This window comes from Lissotriton vulgaris, chromosome 5, assembly GCF_964263255.1.
Source record: "Lissotriton vulgaris chromosome 5, aLisVul1.2, whole genome shotgun sequence".
Classification (NCBI taxonomy): Eukaryota; Metazoa; Chordata; class Amphibia; order Caudata; family Salamandridae; genus Lissotriton; species Lissotriton vulgaris.
The window spans coordinates 67,929,430-67,947,785 of record NC_141693.1 but is presented as its reverse complement, the minus strand read 5'-3'; the positions used below and the strand labels follow the sequence as shown (position 1 = coordinate 67,947,785).

The following is an 18,356-nucleotide window of genomic DNA, read 5'->3' as shown; positions in this document are numbered from 1 at the left end:
AGAGGTCTATCTGGCCCTATTACCAACAATAGTCCCCTTCTTAACTCAGCTGTTCAATCAGATCTTCCAGGTGGGGCTGGCCCCTCCTGACTCATGGAATGACGCTTCAATTACTTTGATATTGAAGCCGGGTAAACCAGCCGAGAGCTGTGGTTCTTATAGACCGATCTCCATTCTAAACTCTGACTATAAGTTTTTTACATCTGTTCTTGCTAGTAGGCTGGGGGAGGTGGCACCTTGCATTTTACATCGAAATCAACGAGGCTTCGTGAAGGGGCGCCAGCTCTTTGAGCTGACTTATGACCTACTGGGAACAATCGACATGGCGACTGCGGATTCTTTACCCCTAGCCGTTATCACGTTGGACGCCACCAAGGCCTTTGACAGGGTGAATTGGGCATTCTTGTCGGGGGTCTTGGGAAAGTTCAACCTGGGGGAGGTTTTCCGCAGAGTGGTGAGCCTATTGTATCGGAACCCCACAGCTTCTTTATTGGTCAACGGTGAATTGTCGGACCCTTTTGACATCACTCGGGGTACGAGGCAGGGATGCCCCCTCTCCCCTCTCCTATTTGATTTCTATATTGAACCCTTTGCGCAAAGGCTTAGGAATGACAATAACATCAAGTCTTTTTTCTATGGGGGATGGGAGAGGAAGGTAGCCCTGTACGCAGACAACATTCTCATTTTCACCTCAGATCTGTGCTCAGCACTCCCCTCGGTCATCGCACTGGCTCATGACTATGGTGAGCTATCTGGATATCAAATCAATGAATCCAAAACTGAGATGATGCTGTGGAATGAGGCTGAGCCAGTGGCAGGGGCTCAGCGAAGTAATTCTATGCGCTATCTCGGTCTCACCAGCGTTAAGGACGTAGACAAAATCGCTTCATTGAATTTTGATATTGTGGCGAGAGACTGTAGAAAACTTATGAGGTCTTGGTCTTCACTCCCCCTCTCCATCCTGGGTAGAGCCAACCTTGTAAAGATGTCTATTTTACCCAAAATTTCATTTTTGTTTAATACTCTTCCTTTGCATTTTGAACCCTCTCTCCTAACTAAGTTTCAAGGTTATATTAGTTCCTTTATTTGGAATGATCGCATACCACGGGTAGCATGGAAAAAGATCAGGCGCCGTAGAGAAAAGGGGGGTCTGGCAGCACCCGACATACAACTATACGCTTGGGCATTCCAATTTTCTCAAGCCAGGATGCTGCTTAAGACGCCGACAAACGCAGGAATAGGTAGCATGTTTGCCGCACTACTTAGAGGAGAGGGAGCAGGCCAGCAGGGTTTTTTGCTTAAATTCGGGGATCCTAAGTTTTTTAAAAAGATTAAGTTGAAGATTTTGTTGGGATTCACCAAACATGGTTTAAATTAAGAAGTGCGAGAATCAAGAGGGAGAGAGAGGACCAGAAAGCTAGTCCAGATCCCCGGTTTATATGTCAGTAAATCAAAAAGAGACTAGCTAGGGATGGGGTTAGTATGACATTAATATTGTTATTGTCATAGCGACTCAGTGTTGTTTTGCCAATTGGTGGTGGCACCTGTTGGGTGTCTTTAGAAAGCCCTCACCCACCAACCTAGTTGGTGGCATGCTTCATCATCGGGCCCACCCAGTGACACCTAGCGTGTCCCGGGTGTGCTTCGACGCCTGATTACAGCGGAGCAGGTATGTCACTGTGTGTGCGGTGAAGGATGTTTTGGTATGTGAGGTTAAAACGCCTTGGCGGAGGTCCCTGGGGTGAGGAAACTTTATTAAATGGGCCTCCGTCAGCGGTTAAAAATAAGGCTGTGGGACGTTAGAGGCGGGTTACGACCTCCTACGTCCTTAGAGTGTCAACATGTTTCAGCCAGTGCCTTATTACTAATCTGGCTTTCTTCAGGACAGTAAAATATGTGTAGTTAAAATAGGGGTGTGTGGTGTAGTCTATGTGTCTACACGCCCTAAAGTGTATATAACTGTGAGAGGGGGGATTCCCTTCTCAAGATCACGCTTTTTTTGGCTTGCTTTTGCTCCAAGGTTATTGAAGTGGTAAGGGGTGGCCAGGATTTCTGGCCAGCACCGGCGTGTGACCTGTTGTGCCTCCTTCGCAGAACACATATTTTACTGTCCTGAAGAAAGCCAGATTAGTAATAAGGCACTGGCTGAAACATGTTGACACTCTAAGGACGTAGGAGGTCGTAACCCGCCTCTAACGTCCCACAGCCTTATTTTTAACCGCTGACGGAGGCCCATTTAATAAAGTTTCCTCACCCCAGGGACCTCCGCCAAGCCGTTTTAACCTCACATACCAAAACATCCTTCACCGCACACACAGTGACATACCTGCTCCGCTGTAATCAGGCGTCGAAGCACACCCGGGACACGCTAGGTGTCACTGGGTGGGCCCGATGATGAAGCATGCCACCAACTAGGTTGGTGGGTGAGGGCTTTCTAAAGACACCCAACAGGTGCCACCACCAATTGACAAAACAACACTGAGTCGCTATGACAATAACAATATTAATGTCATACTAACCCCATCCCTAGCTAGTCTCTTTTTGATTAAATTAAGAAGTGCCATAAAGGTGGGGTATTTCGCAGGCAGGTCACCATTGTGGGACTCTCCTGGGTGTCCAGGATGGCTCCTTGATAGTTTGGCAACTCCTTTGAGAGAGGCCGGCCTGGAGGTATGGGGGGATCTGTTTTTAGAGGGCTCTTTGTTACCTTGGGACTACCTATCAGCTAGAGTGGGGTTGGGCCTCTCTAAATTTAAATATTTACAGATGGCAAGCTGGGCCCATACACAGAGTTCTGTTAGGGGTAGATTCCAAATGGGAGGTGACAGTAACATATTGTCACTGATGATGGACAAACCCCCGGTAATTAAGGAAATCTCGTTCTGGTATAATTTGTTACTTGATGAGGTAGACGGGGATTTTATCCTTCCCGAGACATTGTGGAGCTCTTCCTTTATCGGAAATGATCTCGAGAACATTTGGTATTCTTCCTTTAGGCTTCTGTGGGATACAGTGAAGCCGGCGTGGTTGCGTAGGAACCATCTTTTTACGCTACATAGGGCCTACTACTCTCCACAGCGGCTATCGAAGTTCTCAACGGATTCCACTGTGGCTTGCCCTAAGTGTGGGTTGCTTGCAGCCTCCGACTTACACATGTTCTTTGAATGCCCAGTGCTGTCATCCTACTGGGATTCTATCAGCTCTCTGTTAACAACATCCTTGGGCTTCGAAATCCCAATCGATGCACTGCTTGTAGTCTTCGAAACATCATTGGAAATCCAAGGCCCTGTCAAAAAACTCCTCTTCTACTGTATCCTATTGGCCAGGAGAGAAATATGCAGGAAATGGAAGGAACCACTGCCTCCCACTGTGTTAGACTGGCGCATCTCAGTTTTACAAACATCTAAAACTGACCTAGTAAGAGCTGGCAACCCCGACAAACGTGGCTTCTGGCACCTTTTAAACTGGTCTAGGTGATTCTTCTCTAGACTGTGGGTTTTTTTTCCCCACTGTCCGATGATTTACGCTGCTTGGTCTGCTCTCCCCCATTGCTCTATCCAAGGTTGTGGTCCCCCCTATCCTGTATGGGTATTGCATAGCAGCAACATTGCTTCTCTAGAGTTGTCATCTTGTGGCGCTTTTTTGGGAGTGAATGAACAACGCTGAGTGTCAAAGCCATATCAGTCGGGCGACGGCACTACCAGTTTACCTGTGACAGCGAAGTTCATACCCCTCTCCTAGTGCACCTAGGTGATTTACTAAGGGCAATATGAGGACACAAAAAAAACCATACAAAGTAGAGACACACTAATCTGGCCTCCTCTTTCTTTGCGCGAATCAGTCCAATAAGAACAAACAAAGCCTTAAACTCTCAACGGAGAGAAGAACAGTTCCCGTAGGAATTCTCAACGGAGAATAATCCATAACCAACGAAGGAATCCTCTTCTGTCAAGAAGGTACAGTAGCTCCATCCGGAGTAGACACTCAACTATTGTTAGAATCATTTCCTGAAACAGAAAAACAAGTTTGAGAAAGGGAGCCCACAACTTCATTTCTCATCGGGTGGGCATAAAAGTTGTTAAACAACATAACATCAAAACAACTTTACAGTTGCATAACTGTCCCAACGGGTGGGATAATCTTTGCCTCCATATCCTTAATAGAATCTAAAATTCTTGTCACGATAGCTAGAAAATTTTGTATTCTATGGCAGGCCCGGAGGCTTCTGATTATGCTGGTTCAGAGCTCATCAATCACAGCATCAGAAACACGAGGAATAGATTTATAATAAAACACTTTAAACATTGAATCAGAAGACCAATCAGCAGCCTTGAGGATGTCTTTCAAACGGGATCCTAACAAATATGATTTAGAGGCCATGGCTCCCCTAGCGGAATGAGCACCATAAACAGAAATGTCAATGCCAGCCTCTGACATGACCCAACGAACCCACCTGGCTAAGGTAGCAGCAACAACTGGTTTAAAAGGTTTCTTAACAGAAGTAAGCAATTGACCCAAAGGCTCAGCTCTGTGTGCAATAGTACGTTCATAACATTTCAAACACTGTAACACGCATAATTTGTAATTATATGGAAAAGCAGGATACTCCACTGAACGAGACATGGTCTTAGTCCATCTTGTGATAACAAAAGAAACACCCTGTGGAGAAAACATCCTACCAGCCAAGTCTAAGGCTCTAACATCCGATAATCTACGGCATGAAATAAGACAAAGTAACATTGAAAGCTTTGCAGAAAGCTGCTTCAAAGACAGATCACCATTATCGGGCCAGGATTCCCAAAGAGAGAGAACTTTATTAACATCCTATAAGGTGGAATACCTGGGCCGAGGAGGATTAACCACATGGACACCCTTAAGTAACTTACAAACCAGGGGATGCATCCCTACAGGTTTCCCATCAACCTGATCATGTCCAGCTGAAATGGCAGACCTGAAATTATTAACTGACCTGTAAGCTAGGCCCGATTCAGCATATTCTGACAAGAAATTCAAAACTTCAGTTATATTTGATCCCACTGGATCCACCTGTCTTGGAAGGCACCAACCCACCCATCTCTTCCATGAGGCAGAATATCGTTTTCGTGTGGAAGGAGCCCACGCTTGCTGCATAAAGCTGGCAGCCGCCTGTGAAAGGCCTGCCATGCTCTCATGTCTCCTGAGAGCGTCCACACCATCAGTGATAAATGATTCTGCAGGACCAGCGGATGGCTTGCCCCCACTGGGTCCTGGAGAAGAGTCGGGAAAACTGGAAGCCTGAAGAGAAGGTCCACAGATAACTCCAACAGTGTGGGAAACCACAGCTGAGTTGATCAAAACGGAGTCACCAACACTAGTGAAGCTCTCTGACGGCGGAGAAAGGCCGCCACCCTCGGAATCAGAGCAAACGGAGGAAAGGCATAATTCCTCTGCTGCCCCCAATGCTGCAAGAACGCATCCGTTCCCATCGCCATCGGGTCCGGCCTCCAACTGAAGAACAGGGGAAGTTGGGCATTGAGGCGTGAGGCAAACAGATCTATCTGGCATGGGCCTCGCATAACCATGATCTGAGCAAACAGCGAGGGGCCAAAAGGTCGAGGACCTTATCCTGGCACGCTCTCAGTCAATCCCCTTCTTGGGGTCCTTTTTATATTTCTTCAGAAAGGTGGTCATTGATGTGCCAATGTCTGGTGTAAGGGCCACCTTATGGGCCAGGTCAGGACGGGGACATTCAGACTTGAGACGGGCTCTGACTTCCTTGTCAAACTTCTTGCGCAAGTGGGTTGTAGGTACTCCGCCACTGCAGGGGGGATCCAGTCGGAGGATCTAGGATGGACGATGTCCGAGGGGTCGAACATGAAAGGGGACTGATTAACTGGTGAGGAAGCATGTTTGCGCTTCTTAGCACATTTGCGAGGTTTGGAAGAGTGGGAGGAATCTATGTCCGTATCTGTGTCAGTGGTGGTGTCAGCCACCGGAATAGGGGAGGACTGAGGAGGAGGGAGGGACGAGATGACGCCCTTTGCGCCTTCCTTGGACTTGTAAAGTTTAGATAGGAATGGGGATGTGGCCAGGAGGACTCTGGGGATTCACGGGGTATAGGAGATGTAATCTGACCAGGGCCTGTGGGAGGAGGAACTTTATGACCTGTGGGGACGAGCAGTTCTAGTTTCTTAGCTAGAGGTAAAAGGGCGGACGATAGGGCTTTATCAAGTTTGGTGTCAAGCTTTTTGTCAATAAGTTCCTCCCTGGACTCTCAATATTCATTATCCCCCTGCTCACCCCAAGCATCAACTTCCTCCTGATAGCAATCAAATTATGCCATCATCCACTAGACAAAATATTCCAAATCACAGTCCCCAGAGGGAAGCTCAATTATCCAACCCTAAGAAGGGTGTCGGTTGGGAGCAGTGCCTGGCGCAGGAGCCAATAAAATACCAAGAAAAAACACTCACAGAGTCACAGTCCCAATCTAGGACTAATGGAGGAAAAAAACCCTTATCTGCAGCCAGCAGAAGGGGTCCCACAAAATTCAGGCTCTAAGGCCCTGTGTAGCTCAAGGGTTAATCAGGTGCCTGGGGATCGTCCGATCTTTAAACAGTTAATTAGGAGTGAAAACGGGCCCCAAATTGACTCCTGGCCTGCTGCGGTATTCTCAGTTCAGTCCGGTTAAAGGCGTCTCTGATCGACACTGATTCAGGGCTGCACGCGCATTAAGACGCACGTGAGCCTTGGGGACGCACGCTGGGCACTTGCGAAGGCCCCGACGTGCTCCCAGCTCCCAGCGGTGAGGGCCAAGCTGCTCTCCCCGAGTCCGCGTTGCAGCCAAGCGCTGCCGGCAGCACGCGATGAGAACGGTGGGGGCCTACAGCGCAACAGGCGCTTCGGGACAAGCTAGAAAGAAGCACGTCATGCCGTGGGGAAAAATAGGGGAAATATTGCACTCGGGCACAATTTAAAAGCGCATCAGCGACAAGGACATTATACACATCGGCAACAATAAGCCTAGGCACAAGTAAATAAACATTCCCCAACAAGATTTTACAATCAAATATGTCGTAATCAGAGTACAATAACACGATTTAGCATATAAAGTAGAGAGGCACTTATCTGGGCTGCGTAGCAGCAAAGAAAGAGGAGGCCAGATTAGTGTCTCTTTACTTTGTATGTTAATGTATGCTGTGATTGGCTGTAATGATAGAGGCGTGGTTCAAAGCCTCATGGGTATTGTGGTTTTTCAATACTGTAGTTTTACTTTCATTAGCTGCTGTGTTTTGCAGTAAAGAAATGAGACAGCATAATCAGAAGCCTCCGGTCCTGCCATAGAATTGGCAAAACTCTATTCATTTCAATGGCAGGGGGCGGGGCAGGCTGAGAGGGAGAAGGAGGTAGTGGGTGGGAACAATTACTAGTCCTCACAAGAGGGGCCAGGCTGTAGGAGGGGTGCAGCTCGCTGCGCTCTTCATTCCTTTCCTCACGTGGAGTCGAGTTGAGTTCACTTTTAAAAGCGTTTTGCAGCGGAAGCTGAGCCATGTCTGGTGTTTGTTACAGCGTAGGCTGACAAGAATACAGGCTGGTAGGTGCCTATTTTCACTTTAAGCTGTAATTAATACACGTACCTTTTGGGGGATTTTTTATTTACATGCAGTTGAGCGGCCGTGTGGAGTTCACGGAGAGTTTGTAGTTAAACACAAAGGTATTAGCGCGCATTACGGGAGCGCCTGCTACATTACTTAAGGTCATGTTTTTTAAGGCAAGAGGAAGCCAAGTGATTTTCCCAGAATCACAGGATATACTTGGGCCAAGCGCTGAGAGTGAACTCACAGTCTCAAGGAGGCCGTTCCTCTGTTCCCTGTCCAGAAATCCCGCTCTCTCTCCGATTGGCTGTTTGATATCAGGCATGATCGCTTGCTATTCTCCTGTGTGCACATTGTTTTCCTATTTTGTTGCTATGCAAATTTTTTGGGCAAAATATTTCGTCCGGAGATGAGTCTTTATTTTATTTTCATTACCTGCCCAGCCCTCGCTCCCTTCATCCTCCTCCGCTTCTATTGTACCTGCAGTTGCACATTTATATTTTTGGGATCTTCCATGTAGATTAGGGCCACAGCAATCTAGCATTAAAAAGGCAACTCACAGCACAATTTTGTGATGTGTCAGAGCAGTTAATTGTTCAAGCTGCTACTGAAACCAGGTGCTAGTTTAGAGCAGAACACATTAAGGGCCTGATTCTGATGCGGGTTGGAAAGCTACCCGACTAAATCGGTTTGGAAATGGTTTCCGACCCACTCGGATCGGGAGAGTCCAACCTCCCAAGTACGATGCATCCGGATGCTTCAAGATACGATTTGGTTGGACTCCCATTGACTTCAATGGGAGCATGTGTTCCTGACTGCATCATAATTGGGTTCTGGGTCGCTCCCAATCCTATTTGGAAGGAGCAAATGCCATTAAGAGGCCTTCCTAATCGCATCAGAGTCAGGCCCTGGGTGGGAATGCTTTCCTAACCGCAACAGAATCAGTCCCTTAATATACGCTAATAGATATCTTTGCGGCTGCAAACCTCACAAACAGGCCGGTTGGAGGGAGGGAGCTAAGGAGCTTTTTTTAACAAGTAGGTTCAATTTTTTTCCTAGAAGGGTAACTAATATTGACGTAATTTACAGCTGTAGGCACGCTGTGATTGAAAATTATTGCGAGGCAATTGAGTTAAGTTATTTTATTGAGTATTTGCAGGGTCACTGGAATTGTGTTGCAATGTAGACCCAAATTATGCGGTAGGGTTGGCTAAATTATGTGGCCTGTGAGGCATATTTTGCAGCATAATTTAGTGAAAGTCTTGCTTTATTATTATGTCATTTTTACATGTTGGCGCTCTGTGGGCAAGGGTTTCACCACTTTAGTATCAGTTTCACACTCACATGAAGAAAGTTGACGAGTCAAATTTTCCACTGCGCAGCAACACACGTTGCTGTGTTTTTTATAACTTTTGAGCTACAAATATTTTTTTTGTTAAAATCTGCAAATTTTGCATCAAATGACTGATTATGTGGCAAATAAGGCAAATCTATTTTGCCACTTTCGGGCAGACTATTGCCTTAGGTGGTTGATGAGCTGCAGCAGCACTATTTTACCACCTTAGAAATTGGTAAATAGTTGTTTATGACTGGAACTTTGAAGGAATGTGCTTCTTTCGGCTGCAAATATAGCAGAGTTTGATGATCTATCTAAAGTAAGCCACTAAATATAACACAGTAACATAAACAAAGCAACATAACACCACAATTAAAACATGACATCGCACATCACAAGGACAGTCAAAACAGAACACAGCGCAAAAACTACAATACAACAAAATAAAAATCACATTTAAATAATGCATCACAAGACAGCAGAATGAATAAAACAGAAAACGTCACCAGCACAACAAAATGCTGCAAAGCAAATGTGAATTTATTCAACTTTGCAGTAAAATGTACCATTTTATCCTCTGTTTCAAATTTTGTTCAGTGAGGGGCCCCCATGACCATCTATTCCAATCATGCTCTCTCATTATGCCTCACCACTTTCAAAAGTCACCAGCCGCCACTGCTTGGGAGGGATCTCAGAAAATGACCTGAAAATTAAATATTGAGATCGGTCTTTCCTGTAGGGTTTTTACCCTCAAGAAAAATATGGGGACAAATAATTTCCACTGTTTAATTTCTCTCACAGTCTGGCTAAAATAACATTGGTGCGCACTTTGATAGGGGCTGCAGCAGTGTTTCTCATTCTTATAGTATCCTCTTTTACTTCTGCCGTGCACAGCAAGTTGTTCAAACTGGAGGTGTCAGAACTGAGACAACAGTGCAGGAAACTTGGATGGAAAGTAAAATATACTGTCCAAGACATACAAGGCTTTGTACACATGGGGACATATTCTCAAGGATCTATAGCTGACTGTAAACACTCAAAATACCGAATTTGAAATATTGACTGTACAGAATATCGATCAAAATACGCTATCCAACGCTTTATCTACTGTTGCACTCTCTGGTGTGGGACTAGTAATTTACCCTACCACTATCCAAAACTTTCCCTACTGTTGCACTCTCTGGTGTGGGACTAGTAATTTACCCTACCACTATCCAATGCTTTCCCTACTGTTGCACTCACTGGAGTGGGAATAGTAATTTTTACTCTACCACTATCCAACAAATTCTTTACTTTTGTTATTGTTGGAGTGTGAATACTAATTTTATTCCCTTAGCTATGTAATGTTTTTAATTTTGTTATATTTAATGTAGGGTAAATTATTAATTAACATAAAAAGTATTACTTTAATTATTTAAATTATTATATATTATTTATTTTTATATTTAGATAACAGGTATATGTGTATATATATATATATATATATATATCCGAAAGTACATTTCTCCATTGGAAAAAACGTCGCCAACACACAGAAAGTTGCTGTGCACGGTAAATTTAATAGGTATATATATATATATATATATATATATATATAAATATATTAGTAATAATGGTTTAACTATTTTATAATTGAGATTAATACTTTATAATATTATTAAGTAAATATATATGTAAAAACTATTTTTTTATATTACATTTATTATTTTTACATTTTAAGCTTTTTTACATTATTTTAACTGTTTATTTAATTGTGTTTATTATTTAATTACTTTTATATTATTTTTAATACATTTAAAAAATCGATATTTTAGTTAACTATATCTTAACAATCTTTATTTTGTACTCAATAGTTTAGTACTTACCTGTTTGTAGATAGGCATTCTATATTCTGTCCCTTGATATTTTAAGTCGATATTTTGGGCAGTCTATATTCTGTCCCTCGATATTTAGTCACTGAACTTGTGGCCCTCGCGTGCACTCAACAAGAGCCATCGAGCACTGGTGCTTCCTTTCATGGTCATGAGACCAGGCGCAGGTTGCAGCACGCTTTCCCTGCCTGTCCTGACAACGCTGCAGTCATGCGGTTCTTCTGGAGCAGGTACAGTTCAAGGGTCATGCAAACCGTGGACCGTTCTGAGCAAACCAAAGATAGGTGCAACCCTGGGTCAGCCAATGTCACCCTGGCAAGTACAACCCCCATCAATGGCACTGGGGCAGGTACAGCCCCCACAATGACACTGTGGCAGGTACAGCGCCTATCAGTGGCACTCGGGCAGGTACAGCGCCCATCAATGGCACTGGGGCAGGTACAGTCCCCATCAATGACACTGGGGCAGGTACAGCCCCCACCAATGACACTGGGGCAGGTACAGCGCCTATCAGTGGCACTTGGGCAGGTACAGCGCCCATCAATGGCACTGGGGCAGGTACAGCCCCCATCAATGACACTAGGCAGGTACACCCCCCATCAATGACACTGAGGCAGGTCCAGCCCCCATCAATGACACTGTGGCAGGTACAGCACTCATCAATGGCACTGGGGCAGGTACACCCCCCCATCAATGGCACTGGGGCAGGTACAACCCCCGTCAATGACACTGGGGCAGGTACAGCGCCTATCAGTGGCACTCGGGCAGGTACAGCGCCCATCAATGGCACTGGGGCAGGTACAGCGCCCATCAATGGCACTGGGGCAGGTACAACCCCTGTCAATGACACTGGGGCAGGTACAGCGCCTATCAGTGGCACTCGGGCAGGTACAGCACTCATCAATGACACTGGGGCAGGTACAGCGCCTATCAGTGGCACTCGGGCAGGTACAGTACTCATCAATGGCACTCGGGCAGGTACAGCGCCTATCAGTGGCACTCGGGCAGGTACAGCACTCATCAATGACACTGGGGCAGGTACAGCGCCTATCAGTGGCACTTGGGCAGGTACAGCACTCATCAATGGCATTGGGGCAGGTACACCCCCCACCAATGACACTGAGGCAGGTCCAGCCCCCATCAATGCACTGCGGCAGGTACAGCCCCCATCAATGGGACTGGGGCTGGTACAGCCCTCATGAATGGCACTCAAGCCGGTACACTGCCCATAAATGGCACTGGGGTAGGTACAGCCCCCATCAATGGCACTGGGTCAGGTACAGTGCCCATCAATGGCACTGGGTTAGGTACAGTGCCCATCAATGCACTGCGGCAGGTACATACAGCCTTCATCAATGGCACTGGGGCAGGTACAGCCCCCATCAATGACACTGGGGCAGATACAGCCCCCATCAATGACACTGGGGCAGGTACAGCCCCCATCAATGACACTGGGGCAGATACAGCCCCCATCAATGGCACTAGGGCAGGTACAGCGCCTATCAGTGGCACTTGGGCAGGTACAGCGCCTATCAATCGCACTCAGGCAGGTATAGCCCCCAACAGTGGCACTTATACCCCTACAACCAATTTATAACTCTGGCAGACGCATCAGAGGCGTTCCAAGTAGGAACGGGGAAACTTTTACAGTTTGCAAAAATAGCAGCGATGGCGCGGGAGATATGGCTGACGTTCCCCGAAGCACCTCCTCCTTTCCTGACACTGGAAACTCTACTGGTAATGGCTGGGGGCAGGAGGCTGATATTTCATCTTTACAGGGCCCTGAGGGAGGACACCCACATGACTACACTAACTGCGCAGGGCCAATAGGAGGCTCAGCTTGAAACGCCTCTTGACACAAGCACGTGGGAGACATTTCAGGAGGGGCTTAAAGCCACCTCTACCAATTTGCGGTTCAAGTTACTCCAATATATGGTGATCCATCAGGTATATCTAACACCTATAGGGCTGCAGGCCATAAACCCGGAGAGATCAGCAGAGTGTCCCAGATGTGGGGGGCAGTCTGCTGATTTCCTGCACATGCTATGGAGCTGCCCGACATGGATAGCTTCTGGCGATCCATCATACAGAGGCTTCAATCGGTCACAGGATGGAGGATCCCTAGGGAGATTGCCCAGTGCTACTGGGGCACATCCCGCTCTTCAAGAAGAAAAAGCTGAGAAGGAAATTCCTCATTTTGGGGTTGCTCATGGCTAAACGCAGGATTGTAATGTGGTGGTTGTTCCCCAGTCACCCGAAGGTTGAGAACTGGCTCAGAGATATGGCTGAATAGATTAATGCTGAGGGGTGTCATATGAAGCAAACGCGCAGGGATGAGAAATTGGAGGAAGACATGAGGGCGTGGACGGCAATGCTCACTGAATTGTTGAAGTCGCCAGATGAGTTACCACCATAGATCAGAAAGGTGGAGGAATCTTGACATAGATGAGCAGGGCCTGTCATAGCAAATAGACTGCCTGTGGGGTCCTCATACAGACCCTGTGTGATTATAGTCCACCTGACCCACTACCAATGACCCTAATTCAATGCTGTACGGAATTACTAGTTCCACCCACATGGAGACCTGAGAGGGAGGGAGGGAGAGAAGGGGGAGTCGACTATACTGCAGAAATGTATTAATAGGCTGAGATTTCTCATATGGCTCCAAATCAATGTATGTTGCTTTGTTCTTTGAAACGCTACTAAAATTTATACAAAACAAAAAAAAACCTCTGTCCTTCGGGTCTCATGGCTTGACTGGGCTCAGGAGATAGCTTCTCCTTGAGCAGGACACAGCAGGCACAGTCCATCTCTTCTATAGCCACCAGGTGCAGCAAGTGAAGTCTTCGATGGCGCAGCTACTCCTTGCCTGGTTCTCAAACCTATATTTACAACAAGCGGTGGTGAGGGACAGAGTCTCTGAATTAAGCAGAAAGCTCTCACCCAGTCAAGAGATCAGGGCTAGATCCCGTCCCGAAGACGGCTGAAATGCCAGACACCGGTCCCCGGTAGCTTGTCTCCTTTCTGGTGAAGAATTGGCTTGGTAGTTTAGTCTGCCGTGTTCCCATGATGCACTGGGCCAGGGACAGACTGATTTGCATATAGCCAGGTTCTGAGCTGGGATGGGGCAGTGAGATAAATAACGGTGATGGATCAAGCCCTGATCTTTTGACTGGGTAAGAGTGGTCTGCTCAATTCAGACACTCTGTTCATCACCACCCCCTTTTCTGAATCGTTTTTGGCCACTATAGGTGTGGCAGGGTATACTCAGACATGAGTCCCTTTCTCACTGCTCCATCAGGATTCAAGCAAGCCGGGCCGAAGACGGCTGAAATGCCAGAAACCGGTCCCCGGTAGCTTGTCTCCTTTCTGGTGAAGAATTGGCTTGGTAGTTTAGTCTGCCCTGTTCCCATGATGCACTGGGCCAGGGACAGACTGATTTGCATATAGCCAGGTTCTGAGCTGGGATGGGGCAGTGAGATAAATAACGGTGATGGATCAAGCCCTGATCTTTTGACTGGGTAAGAGTGGTCTGCTCAATTCAGACACTCTGTTCATCACCACCCCCTTTTCTGAATCGTTTTTGGCCACTATAGGTGTGGCAGGGTATACTCAGACATGAGTCCCTTTCTCACTGCTCCATCAGGATTCAAGCAAGCCGGGCCGAAGACGGCTGAAATGCCAGAAACCGGTCCCCGGTAGCTTGTCTCCTTTCTGGTGAAGAATTGGCTTGGTAGTTTAGTCTGCCCTGTTCCCATGATGCACTGGGCCAGGGACAGACTGATTTGCATATAGCCAGGTTCTGAGCTGGGATGGGGCAGTGAGATAAATAACGGTGATGGATCAAGCCCTGATCTTTTGACTGGGTAAGAGTGGTCTGCTCAATTCAGACACTCTGTTCATCACCACCCCCTTTTCTGAATCGTTTTTGGCCACTATAGGTGTGGCAGGGTATACTCAGACATGAGTCCCTTTCTCACTGCTCCATCAGGATTCAAGCAAGCCGGGCCGAAGACGGCTGAAATGCCAGAAACCGGTCCCCGGTAGCTTGTCTCCTTTCTGGTGAAGAATTGGCTTGGTAGTTTAGTCTGCCCTGTTCCCATGATGCACTGGGCCAGGGACAAACTGATTTGCATATAACCAGGTTCTGAGCTGGGATGGGGCAGTGAGATAAATAACGGTGATGGATCAAGCCCTGATCTTTTGACTGGGTAGGAGTGGTCTGCTCAATTCAGACACTCTGTTCATCACCACCCCCTTTTCTGAATGGTTCTCAAACCAGCAGGGCAGTCCTTCTTCCAAGTCAGTCGAGATCTGAGTTCTGGGTTCCAGGAGTGCCCTATTTATCTTCAGAAAATGCTATCAGGGTAGGATGGCTCATTGGCTACCAGGTTCCCTCCCTCCTGATGACCACTTCCTGGGAGTGTGGCATCTTGTTGTCCCAGGCTGGACCATTCTGCTCACTCTCACAATGGCAAGACCCCTCTCTTGACACTCAGAGCTTCTAAGCACACCCCCAGAGGTGTGCCTACCAAGGGGCTACTGAGCCCCAGGAAAAAACGGTTTAACAACTAGCTTCTTCTCTCCTGTCCCCAGTGCCAGCCTGTCTGCCTAAACAATAGAGTGCCCCTCTCCTAAGTGGTGCCCATTTGCCCTCAAAGATGGCTTCTCCTTTGAAGCTCCTGTAAGGCTTCCTGCAGAAGGGAGGTAACACATCTCTCCCATGTAGGCCCCAATTGTGTCCATTCCTAAGAGTCATTAGCACGCCCCCCCCCCCAGCCCTGTGTACATCAGCAAACTAGCACTGGAAACCTTGGGCAACCAAAGTGCTAGCTTCTAAAGTTGCACTTTGGCCACCAGTGACATTAAAATTGATTTAACCATTATATCAAATGTAATGCACTGATTCTTTTGATACCAAACAGTGCCAATCTTAGTAACTCCATTCAGAAGTTAGCAGGGCTTGGGGGCCAGCCTATAACACTCTACTTGCCAATGGGGCAACTAGTCCTTCCATAGTGAAAACAACAATTTTGGGTTTTTATTGTTGAAACATGTAACCGGGTCCACTTTTTAACACACAGCTCACTGCTTTAGGGCTTGTTAGGCCTGCCATAGGTATGATTTACATTCATTAAAAAGGGAGGTTTGGGCTTTGCCATTACTTAAATGGCAAAGTTGAGGTACAGTTTTAAACTGTCCTTCCAGTCTGCAGTGGCCGACTGCGAGCCAGGCTTTATCTTATCGTACTCATGAGAGCACTACTAGTGCTGCTGTCCAGGAGAGACAACTCAAACTGCAGGCCCTAGGTACCCCTGGTACTCATTTATTCATTAAAAAAAAGGTTTTCTATAGCACTGGCTAGCACCGGAGGTATCCGAGCGCTTCACATATGCAGGAAAAGGCAATAACATTGGTACAGTAGTTCCAAGTCCATAAAATCACGTACAAGGGAATCCCACAAACAAAAGATCAGGAGAGAGGCACAGGTAGTACATATTCAAGGATTACATAAAGTTAAATGAAATCGGGGAAGTGGAGACTAGGAGCTCACAATAAATTATAAAAAAAAACAAATGTAGGATAGGAGGGGAGGGTTAACAAAAGAGAGGTCGGGACAGCTCAGGACAGCTAATCAAGTCCAGGGAGAGCGCAACACCAAAGCACAACAGACCAGAAGTTAGTGTCAATAGAAATAGGTGAGATACCAGTAGGGAGCACTGGCAGGAGTAGATAAAGGGTAGCATACACGAAGAAGGAACGGTCTAAAGGGAAGAGAGAAGATAGCCTGTTCAGGTGACCAAAGGATATATACAGAAGGGAGGGAATTGAGCCCTGGGGGACACACAGAGAGACCGGGGTGGGATTGGAGAGGCAGGAGTTAATTTGAATTTCTTGAGTTCAATGTTGGAGGTAGGAGGAGAACCATTTAAGAACAGTGCCATTGAGTCCTGAGCGGGACTTGAGAGATTCAAGTAAGGAGGAGTGATTAACTGTATCAAAAGCAGCGGAGAGGTCGAAGATGATTAGAAGGCAAGCCTCTCCCTTATCTAGCGAATGATGAATGTCGTCGGCAATGTTTAGTATGGCAGTTTCAGTACTGCAGCCTTTCCTGACACCAGATTGAAAGGAGTCCAGTAAGTTGTATTTATCAATATGGCTGTTAAGTTGAAGTAAGACACATTTATCCATGGTTTTGGCTAGGAGAGGGAGGTTGGAGATGGGACGAAGGTGACTGGGATCATTTGGATCTGCCATGGGATTCTTTGGATGGGAGCGATTTGCCCAAGTTGAAGGGAGTTAGGGACGCACCCAGAGGCAAAGATGGTGTTAATAATTTTTGTCCAAAAAGGGGCAATGATGTGGTTCAGGGTATGTATTAGTTTTGCCATGAGAGGGTCTTTGGTATGAGCAGTCGGCTTTAATTTCGCAATGATATTGAAGACTTCAAGCTCCGTCATAGGTTTAAATTTTGACCAAGATGCGGCATTTTTAGGTCTCGCATAGGTAGCACTTGCGCTGCCTCTACGAGGCATCATGTATTCCGTATTACTAGTGAAACTCAACCCATTGTGTTTCTCTTTGTTTTGTCACTTGCCATTGGTTAAATGTGGCATTGCTGTTTTTATCTTGCTCATTGATTGGCAGGTGGTCCGATATCTCATTTCTGGTTTGCTTCAGTTTTGCAGGAAGCAACACCGACCAACTACAATGTAATTCTGCTGCTGGCTGTTATAGTTTCATTTAGGGACTACTTGTTTTATGTAGGCATCGCGCACGAATAATAATGTTTTCATATTTACGGCGTGGAACGCTGCCCCATGCCTTTCTTTTTATGGGTATTTGTTAAATACAATGGTGGCACCAGGGTCCAGGCAAACTCAGCCTCCCGCAAGCTGTGTCAACACTCTGCCGATGGCCGCAACTAAAACAAAGGTCTTCTTGGCGGCTGTGGCTCCGCCTGCAGGTTCCACTGCGCTGCTCGGTGGTGAAACAACAGAGCTGAGGAATGCGCTGTCTTGCAACCGGAGGCCAGGGCGTGACTTGTAGAAACATTGGAAACTCTTGCACTTGTAGCATTATTAAGGTGAGCATTATAAAATGGCCACCCCTTCCCCACCTCTGTCTACTGTTGGTTTTCGCTGCAAGAGACCTGAAAAGCGGAGTTACGACCCACACTGCTTGTGTGCCAGCCGCCCCTGTGCCTGGGACGTGTGAGCTCAGTGCTGCCTTTGTGGAGTTTAAGGAGTGATCCAAAAGTTCAGCCTCCCAGCTCTCCTCTCCGGCTCGTTCTCCTGGAGGGATGGCACTCCTCAGCGTTTGCGGTTAGTCACTTTGAGAGCACAGGGGCTGCGGACTATTTACAGTACCGACCCCCGCCCGAACCCCAAAATAAATAAACATTTAGACAGGCTGGGAATGGAGATTAACTTCGGGGTCCAGTCAGGAGAACCTCGGAGCAGGACTGCCTCCAATGGAACCAGCTCTACACCCCGCAGCAGCCTGAAACCCCCTGCACCAGCCTCACAGGACCCCGGCGCGACCCCATCTGGCACCGAGGACACCGCTCCTCAA

General features: G+C 46.9%; 1 pseudogene; it reads right to left on the bottom strand.

Annotated features, from left to right (window-relative positions):
• LOC147710195 (heat shock 70 kDa protein-like) overlaps positions 1-18,356 on the bottom strand; it is a 42,633-nt pseudogene that overhangs the window by 8,092 nt on the left and 16,185 nt on the right.